The following is a 9,527-nucleotide window of genomic DNA, read 5'->3' on the forward strand; positions in this document are numbered from 1 at the left end:
CTTGATCTGTGCTTTCTAGGCATGAGCCTGGCTAGTTTCCCCCTTGCCCCATTGAAAGCCCGTTCTTTAGTGCCAAATGGGAGCAAACGTCAATCTAGAGAAAACCCAGTTTGCCGTTTGTTCTGATTGAGTGCTAAAGAGCGGTTTCCCCCATGAGAAAGCAGTGGGACAAGGGGTAAGCCCTCTGTGTGTGAAAACAGTAGCAGCAATGGTGATCACATCAACACCACCCATTAAAAAACACTCTTATACCACTTTAAACCCAAAGAAGCCTGGGAACCGTAGTTTGTCAAGGGTGCTGGGAATTATAGCTCAGTGAGCGGTTTCCTCCCAACTCCCAACTCTTAATGTGGTATAAGAGCTTTAAAGAAATGGTGTGGATGTGACCTCCATTGCTTGTTGATGCTTATCTTCTGGGCTGATTAATTAACTATTAAATCAATATTATATCCCATTACAGTGGTACCTCGGGTTACATATGCTTCAGGTTACAGACTCCGCTAACCCAGAAATAGTACCTCAGGTTAAGAACTTTGCTTCAGGATGAGAACAGAAATCGTGTGGCAGCAGAGCGGCGGCAGTGGGAGGCCCAATTAGCTAAAGTGGTACCTCAGGTTTAGAACAGTTTCAGGTTAAGAGCGGACCTCCAGAACGCATTAAGTTCTTAACCCGAGGCACCACTGTACTTACTCCAGCAAATCTAAGGACTCCTTTGCAAATCCATTTGTGGTCTTCTTTTGCCTGCACAGTGCTTTCTAACATGCAACCTGCCCAGGCCAGCCCTACAGGAAGGTGAGACAACAACCTCATGTGGTAGATACTGGGGGCCAGGTCAGACTACAAAGTTGTGTGTGGCACACAGTGTCCCCTACGTCTAAGGAACCTGCTGCTCTCAGATGTAGTGGAGGACACTTTTCCATTGCCAGTACTGAAACAGGATCCAATTACCAGCTGACTTGTGTACATGGGATGGTGAGGGTGAGGGTGGGGTGGGGCTGCCATCTTGTTCTTTGCCTTGGGAGCACAATGTCTTGTGCTGACCCTGCAGTCCAGACACATGTTCTGAGAACATGATTTCAACAAGAATTAATTACCAGGTGAGACACCAGAAACAGAACAAGCCAAAGTGGCAGGAATGGAATTTACCTTAGGATTTTCTTTACATTTTTTGAAAATCGAGTGCAGCTGGGGGAGGTCTCCAGGCACGCCTTTTCCTGGGCTCACTGACATTGTCAAACTGTCATGGTTTGGGGCAGGTATTCCAAATGAACAGGCCATTCTAACATGAACATTTTTTTTTATTTAACCAGATTTATATTCCACTTAATCAAGAACAAACGCTCTAAGCCCTTTTCATAAACCAGTAAGAAATGTTCATAATAAAAAACTGATAAAAACCAAATTTCCCAAAAAAGAAAACAAAAATTTTATCAAGCTATACATAAAAGCAATAGTTTTAGAACAAATGTACAGAGCAACATTACATGTTTCTGTAAACTTGCCTAAAGAAAAGAATTTTTAGCAGGCACCAGAAAAAAATACAGTGAAGGCACCTGTCTAATATTAATCCTTTATGGAAATCATTTTGGAGTAGGAAATTCATGCCATCTGTGTGTATTTAACTTTGTGCTAGTTTGCATACATGCTGGGAAGCTGCAACCAATTGTGGCTCACCCAGCCTGCACATGGACACGAAGGAAACTATACATGTTTCCTTGTAACACATTGGGGTCTGGATGTGGGTGGTGATATATGTATTACAGACCCTCCAAGTGTCCGTATTTTCCAGGGACGTCCCTGATTTAGAGAAGCCACCCCGGATTCTGATTTGATCCCAGAATGTCCCACTTTCCCTTAGGATGTCCTGATTTCCATTGGAGAGATGTTGGAGGGTATGGAGTTATCTGACCCCCAAACCACCTGAAGACAATCCTGTACAGGGATTGTTTTTATGTTTAATGTTTTATGATATATTTTGGAAGCTGCCCAGAGTGGCTGGGGGAACCCAGTAAGATGTGTGGGGTATAAATAGTAAAATTATCACTATGGAATGAGATGTCCCTATTTTCATCGGAGAAATGTTGGAGGGTATGGTATTATTGTACATGGGCAGCATGCAGGAACTGCAAAGCAGCTCTCTCGCTCTCTCTCTTTAAAAAGACACCCTTCAGTCATGTGATCCTGCTCATGGAGCTCTCCAGGGAGGCAGTTTCAAACTAAATGGGCAGTAGGGGAGGGGGAAGCCAGGAAGGATGAGTTGAGGAGGAAGAAACTACTGAGACAAAAGGGATAGGTGACAGGAGAAAGTGAGTTTAGGGCAGTGCAAGCTGACCAATTAGGGCAAACGGAACACTGCCCCACCAAGCTCAGTCTGTTGGCCAGATGGCTTCCACTTGCCTGCCTTGTTACTTACAATCAGACGGTTATGTTGCAATTGATTTGTAAGGAAACCCAGGAGGCGTGATAATCCAGAGTATGTCTATCAGTATATCCAGTACTTTTTTTTCTTTAAAAATGTTTAGGGGTACTCTCATTTTGACTCAAGAAAAGCACCATTTTATAGTTCAAATCAGGAAAAATAAATACAGTAAATGGACAAAAGTACAAAGATTCACAAAATGTTTAGGGGTATGTGTCCCCCTGTGTCCCCCCAGAAAAAAAGCACTATATACAGAGGATATATCCCTCTGTACAGTCAGCTACTTTCCCCCAGGATACACCATATAATTTGGTTCTTTCCCCAAACAGCATTCATTTTCATTACAATTTGCATTTTGCAAATGAAAATGCACTGCCATTATGTCTGTCTGAGACAATGTAGTAGCTCAGCAAGGCAGGAGGCTCTTTCAAGGTGTAGGCGTTTTTATATTAACATTTTTTAAGGTTAATAACAGTGCATATCTCTGAAGGGCAATCAGCCCAGAAATTTTTTTCACAGGCCTGGGTCTTCAAGTAATGATGGCTTTAGCTAGGGAAAATTCTTCTATTGTATAATCATCAAAGATCCTTCAACAATCCAAGCAGTGAATGGGTCCTCAAAGGGCTTTTAGTCGGTTTTAGAAACATTACAATTCCTCTTCATTTCATAAGACCTACTTCTGAGTTGTGAATGTGCCAGAACTTGTTGAAGGTAATTGTTTGTCACCTCCTGAAATTTGCACGTCATTAATGAAGTGTCAGTTAGCAATTTGCTCCTTCTCTTGATTCCATAGAGAGGTACACACCAGCACTCGATAGGTTAATGGCCTGGATCACAGACCTGGAGAGAGAAGGGCTGTCATGGAGTTTTTTTCTTTTTTAACTTCATGGATATTGGGAAGAAGCAGGAGCCTTTTAAGGATGCCAAGTACAACCTCCTGACCCACACGTCCCTACAAGCATGCATTTATGAGGAGCTTCCTGGGGCTCCTAATGCAAAACACTGGGATAAATTCAAGAAGTCTCACCCCAAACATAAGGGGGAGGAAAAAACTTTTTCTTCATCCGTCACCTCAATTAAAAGCTCCCTGTTTATTTGTCACAGGCAGCTCAGCCCATTTGGGATTTGGAAAGAAGCAGCAAACAGAGCAGTGAGTCTGGATTAGGCTGTTAAAAATAACCTTGCATTTCTCTCTCCCCACATTCTTGTAAGATGCTTAGGACAGGAAAAGCAGACTTAGAAACCAATCCCTTGCATTTAATAACCACTGCATGGGGAAGGCGGGGGCACTGGTGAACGATTTATGGCTGAGAGTTGGGATGGCAAGATTCCTCCTTGGCTTTGGTTCCCATGAAGTTTTATGAACCTTGCGTCTTTGTGCTTGTGACCTCAGTTAGATTGTGAAGATGTCATCGGGGCATGAGAGAGGCAGTGGGAGGAAGTTTTATAACTTCACAGGAGATCAAACCATGGATGGGGAAATAAGACTCAGGCATCCAACATTTATGGGAAATCATTCCCATTTGAAAATGTATGCCTCTAAAACAGCTGTTAAGGTCAGCTCTGTGCTCACAAACTCTCTCCAATAAACCCCATGTACTATGATAATATTACCATCTGAAAGTTCATCTGCCTCGGTTTCAGGAGATATTACTTCTGACCAAGCTAGGGGGTAGGGGAGACAGACATGCCCTTTCCAAGAAGAACCCCCCATTCATTAGCTCCTATGGCAACAAATGACAGGACCTGTTGGGCAGTTTGACCTCTTAAGCAGTCTCTTTTTGCAAACAGACACCCCCAACCCATTTAGCCCAATCCCAACCACACAACAATAGTGTTGAGCTCTAGAGTTAGAGATATGGATTTGAACATAAGAAGAGCCTGTTGGATCAGCCAAAGGCCTATCTAATCCAGCATCTTGTTTCCCACACTTCCCAACCAGATGTCTATAAGAAATCCACAAGCAGGATGTAAGGCCAACTGCACTATCCCCATGTGTAAACCCCAACAACTGGTATTCAGAGGCATCCTGCCCCTGTATCTGGAGGTATATAGTCATTGTGACCAGTAGCCATTCGTAACCTTTTTGCTCCATGACTTTGTCTAACACCCTTTTAAAACCATCTAAGTTGATGGCCCTCATCGCCTCATCTTGTGGAAACAAGCTCCATTAGTAACTATGCACTGGCTTTGTTCGCACATAACAAAACCATGGTTAAGCATGTATGAGTAAATCTGCTGGTGCAACTAGAAAAATGTGGACACTGTGCTCCTCCCATGCACTTGATGCACTAGCCAGAGCTAATACAAAGTTTGGCTTGGCATTATGTGTAAACTCAATCATATGGTTTGTCTTCTCCAAACAAGCCATGATAAATAAGCCCAAAACAAACCTTATTTACAAGTGGTTGCTTGTTTGGAGTGAGAAAAACCACAAGCCCAGATTGGCACACAATACTAATCCAAACCATGGGTCCCTGTAATGCTGTAGGTACAAGAGTCGGGGAGGAATAAGGCAGCCTTGATTTTCAAACTGCATACCAGCAACCTTAGTCATTTACACTTACCCATGGTTTGGCTTAATATCACGTGTGAACCAGGTCAGAGTGTTTGAGGAATTTGATCTTTGTGGATTCTGATTTGAACAAACATGAGCTGCACCTCACAAACTAATGTTTGGACTAAGTTTGCTCTTCTTGAACATTCTAGTGTCATTATCAACTTTTTTTTTTTTTAAAAAAAAACTTTTTAAAACGAGAGAAAAAAACACTGAGAAATGCATATTGAGATTTTTTTAAAAAACTATTTAAATATGAATTTAAAAAAAAATCAGATTATTAATGCAGAAACATCATGTAATGGACTTAAGAATGAACACAGACAAAAGTTATATGGATGGGAATAGACCATTGGGTAAAGCTCACCCCTGTGCACATATTTTCAGCCTCTAAGCTCAGTCTATTTGTTTGGCATCTGGAATATGTGTTTTCTCTGAAGCTGATGACTTATTCCTAGTGCAGGCCTGCCACCTTCTGGAGAACACTAGCCTTTCAGCTTGTCTTATCAGGTATACGGTACACAGACAGAATACCAGTCAGGCTGGCCTGTATGCACAGGGGAAAAATGTGATGCAGAGTAACCCTTGGTGAGAAGCAGGGATTCAACATACCTGGTGCAGAGAGCAGATTTTTGCTTTGCCACCTGAGGTTATGATAGCAGCTGCATCTTGAACATGATCACTGTTACACTGGACCAGAAAGAGGCCCATCAATTCTAATAATAATTGCCAGCAGCAAATGTGGGTTGATTCACACAGCGCTTGGGCGCATGCTTTGCTGCATATCTTTTTCCCCATTCATTCATATCTTTACCCAACCTGATCTCAATAGTATGCGACAACACATTTAAAATATGGAGACAGAGTTTACAGTCCTATCAGGGACAACCCCTGCTCTAATATGCTGTTTCAGGACTCTCTGCATTTAGATTCTATACCTTTCATGGGCATAGCCAAGGGGGGGGTAGCCGCCCCCCAAGTTAATAAAAATAAATAAAAATACATAGCTAACTGCCTCCCCTAAAAAAAATCCTGGCTACGCCCATGATACCTTTAGGTGTCTCTTTGATCGCTTTGGGTGAAGTTACTACACTGCTGAAACTGGCAACATGTCACCATTTTAGCACCCAAAATTGTGGCCTTGCTTTTCTTAATTGTAGGACTGGTTCTGAACGTCACTAAGAAGCCACCAATATCTAGCGAACCACAAGTGTTTATATGCGTTGACTAATGGGCTGCACAAAGAATGCCTGTAGTGATACGAAATGGCCACAAGGGACCGACTTCACATATTCCAGACACAATCTGTAATTACAGATTCTTGCAGACCTGGACTTAGAAAACAGTAAACTTACATAATTCAAATGCAACTGTTTCTATACAGCTCTCTGTTAATAGTGCCTGCTATTTTTTATTATTATAAAAAGATCATGCCTTTCCAGTATTGCCTAGTTTGGCTTTTGAGAATGGTTTGAGCATTCAGTCTCACCTTCATCAAATTGATAGACTGGACAATTGATGTGTGCTTTGAGAATCACCTCTGTTGAGCATGCTTTAATCCAGGAATGAGAAACCATTTTCAGCCTGAGGACGTTTTTCTCTTCTGGGTAACCATCTGAGGCAGTGCTTTTCTTCAAGAAAAAAAAAAGGTACCTGTATTGTGTACTCTTGAGTACCCCCCCGGGGGGGGGGGGAGAAGCACTGATCTGAGGGCTACATACCCAGTAGTGGTCAAGGCCAGTGGCAAAAGTGAGTGGAGCAACAAATGTAAAAATTGCCTTGTAGGCTGGTTTCTATGCACACTCACACAGCCCTCTCTATTCCCCATCCAGACAAGCAAGAGGTGTGATCAGAGTTCAAGGACATATTCCAGGCAGGGATAACGTATGGGGTGCAAAGCTGGGGTAGTGAGATGTGGAGCAGAACCTGGGGAAGAAGGTATGTGGCCTGGAGAAAGCTCTAAGGCAGGCTTCCTCAACCTTGGCCCTCCAGATGTTTTTGGCCTACAACTCCCATGATCCCTAGCTAGCAGGACCCGTGGGCAGGGATGATGGGAATTGTAGTCTAAAACATCTGGAGGGCCGAGGTTGAGGAAGCCTGCTCTAAGGGTCAAAGCCACATTTGGCACCGAGCCTGAGGTTCGCCACCCTGCTTTAAGATTTACGATAAAGTGGCAACTTCATAAAATATACTATTTGCCATAGAAGGAATGAATGGTTGGTTCTTTTTGCTGTAAGGTCTCAAGTCTTAAAGATGAACCATTTGCTCACCCATTTCATTAGGGAAAATGGTGACGATGGGGGTATGGAATTTTCAAGGGTTTTCATCAGTGCTTTCTTTTTATCAGTGCTATTTTTCTAGAAAAAGAGGTGCCGGAACTCACCTTCAACCCCTCTTAGAATGGCAATGGCTGAAAAAAAGCCCTGATTTTAATACTCTGAAATGGCATTAAAATGAAGGTTTCTTTGCTCTGCACAGCCTGAGACTTAAGCATAGCTACCTGGTTTTACCTATCCAGAATCCAGCTGCTTTGTGAGGATATGAATAATTTGTCATGCTAAAGCGTCAGTGGCAGCACTTCATAGTCATTTTTGAAAGTAATGCCAAAACTGAATCTTGGTTCCACAGCAGCAGTCTAACCTGATTTGCATATTCTTACCCAGCATCCTCAGGGTTTTGCTTCTCATCTTACAGTAATTAAGAGAGGACCAGTTTTTAAGAACAGCCTCATCCAAGTTATTCTCACAGCAGCTGCGACTGAACAACTCAGGAATACATTCGGGATTTGTTTGCTTATGAAGCAGATTTTGCAGGGTATTTGTCATTGTAAATTTATATTAGAATGGCGCGTGTGCTTTTTGCAGAATTCAGTCAACAAATGATAAAATATTTGTATGTTAGTACTCTTAATTATATATGATTCTGGATTTGGGAAAATATAAACTTCCAAAGTTCAAAGGGTTCTTCAAAATTAGAATCTGTAAATAATAATACCTTTTCTGGCAAAACAAGACTTTCTTCAAGAAAACCTGACTACATGGCAAATATTTGGGGAAAATAAATACTATATACTTTTACAGCAACTGGTTGAGGAACATTTTTGTTTGCTAGATAATAGTTCAGAATGGCTGTTCATGACTCTTTGTGGCAGCTAATTACTAGCAGGCGGTTGGATATTTCTATAGTATGCATTATCCTCTCTATTAAAAAAAAAGAAAAATCAATACTATTTTTTAAAGAGAAAAGTTAATGCTTACATGGAGGGAGGACATTTGCATTAAGACTGATGGTTGCAAAGATGTCTAATCCTTCTCTTTCCAGTCATGCCCTTGGTGCTGCTATGGGACTAAGAAGAAGCTTCCATTGGCACTAGCAGAAGATTCTCCCCCTAAGCCTCATAGCCATATGAGGACGGGGAAGAGATTTTTATCATGATCTTGGCTGGGTGTGGGAGGATTAAATTTCCCCTTCCCTCATGATACAATTCCTTCTGCTTAAGTATTGGATTAAGGGCTCCTTCTGCTTAAGTATTGGATTAAGATGCAGAGAGCCTTCTTGGTAGTGGTGCCCACCCTGTGGAACACCCTCCCATCAAATGTCAAGGAAATAAACAACTATCTGACTTTTAGAAGACATCTGAGGGCAACCTTGTTTAGGGAAGCTTTTAATGTTTGATGTTTTATTGTGTTTTTAATATTCTGTTGGGAGCCACCCAGAGTGGCTGGGGAGACCCAGGCAGATGGGCGGGGTATTATTCTTATTCTTATTCTGCTTCACACATTGTATATTTAACATAGCATGCACTTAGGCCAGTTGCCAAACTCCATATAGGAAGTATGTAGTTGAAAAAAATTATTATCCTCTGAAAATTTTAGCTCCTTTTGTACAGTCATATTTATATAATTCACTACTTTCTCCCAAAACTTAACATTGTACAAGCATGGTTTAAAGAAGCATTATCCTTATTACATCTCCAACAAAATGCTGATCTACTTTCTACATTGTCCTCTTCCTGAAATTTCTGCTAGCACCTTAGAGAGAAGCATGCAGAAACAGTAGATTCACCAAGCGACAAAGCAGAACGGTGTTAGGATATTTCCATTCCACCTTAAAAGGGAGCAGGATGTTTGTGTCACAGCCTGCGTATTTCCTGTTCACAGGATGTTTCTGTTGTGTCTATGCTTTCGTTCTCTCTCTGTGCCTGAACACGCAAACAGGCAGTCATGTTTTTTCCTTTGTTCTGACCAACGCTGAATAAACTTCTAAATAATGCTCTCCTGCGTGCATCTTTTGCTGTGCGAATTCTGCTGATAGAGCGTGCATCAGCTCTGGAATGTGGCAAGCTATTTTCTGGAGCTCGTGTCGCTAATTGCTGATACTGTATCTACGGGAGATCGATGGATCGTCCGGAGGCGACGTGAGGGCCATGATGGGCCATATCTCCCTGGCAGTATCCCAACAAACGGTACCTCAAATGCACTGTTATGTTTTATTCTATAGCAGCTGGTTGGGTAGGTGGTGGTTGCCACTGGGAAAATGACACATGCCAAC

The sequence above is a fragment of the Podarcis erhardii genome (genome assembly GCF_964252035.2).
Source record: "Podarcis erhardii genome assembly, chromosome: 6".
In the NCBI taxonomy this organism is placed as follows: Eukaryota; Metazoa; Chordata; class Lepidosauria; order Squamata; family Lacertidae; genus Podarcis; species Podarcis erhardii.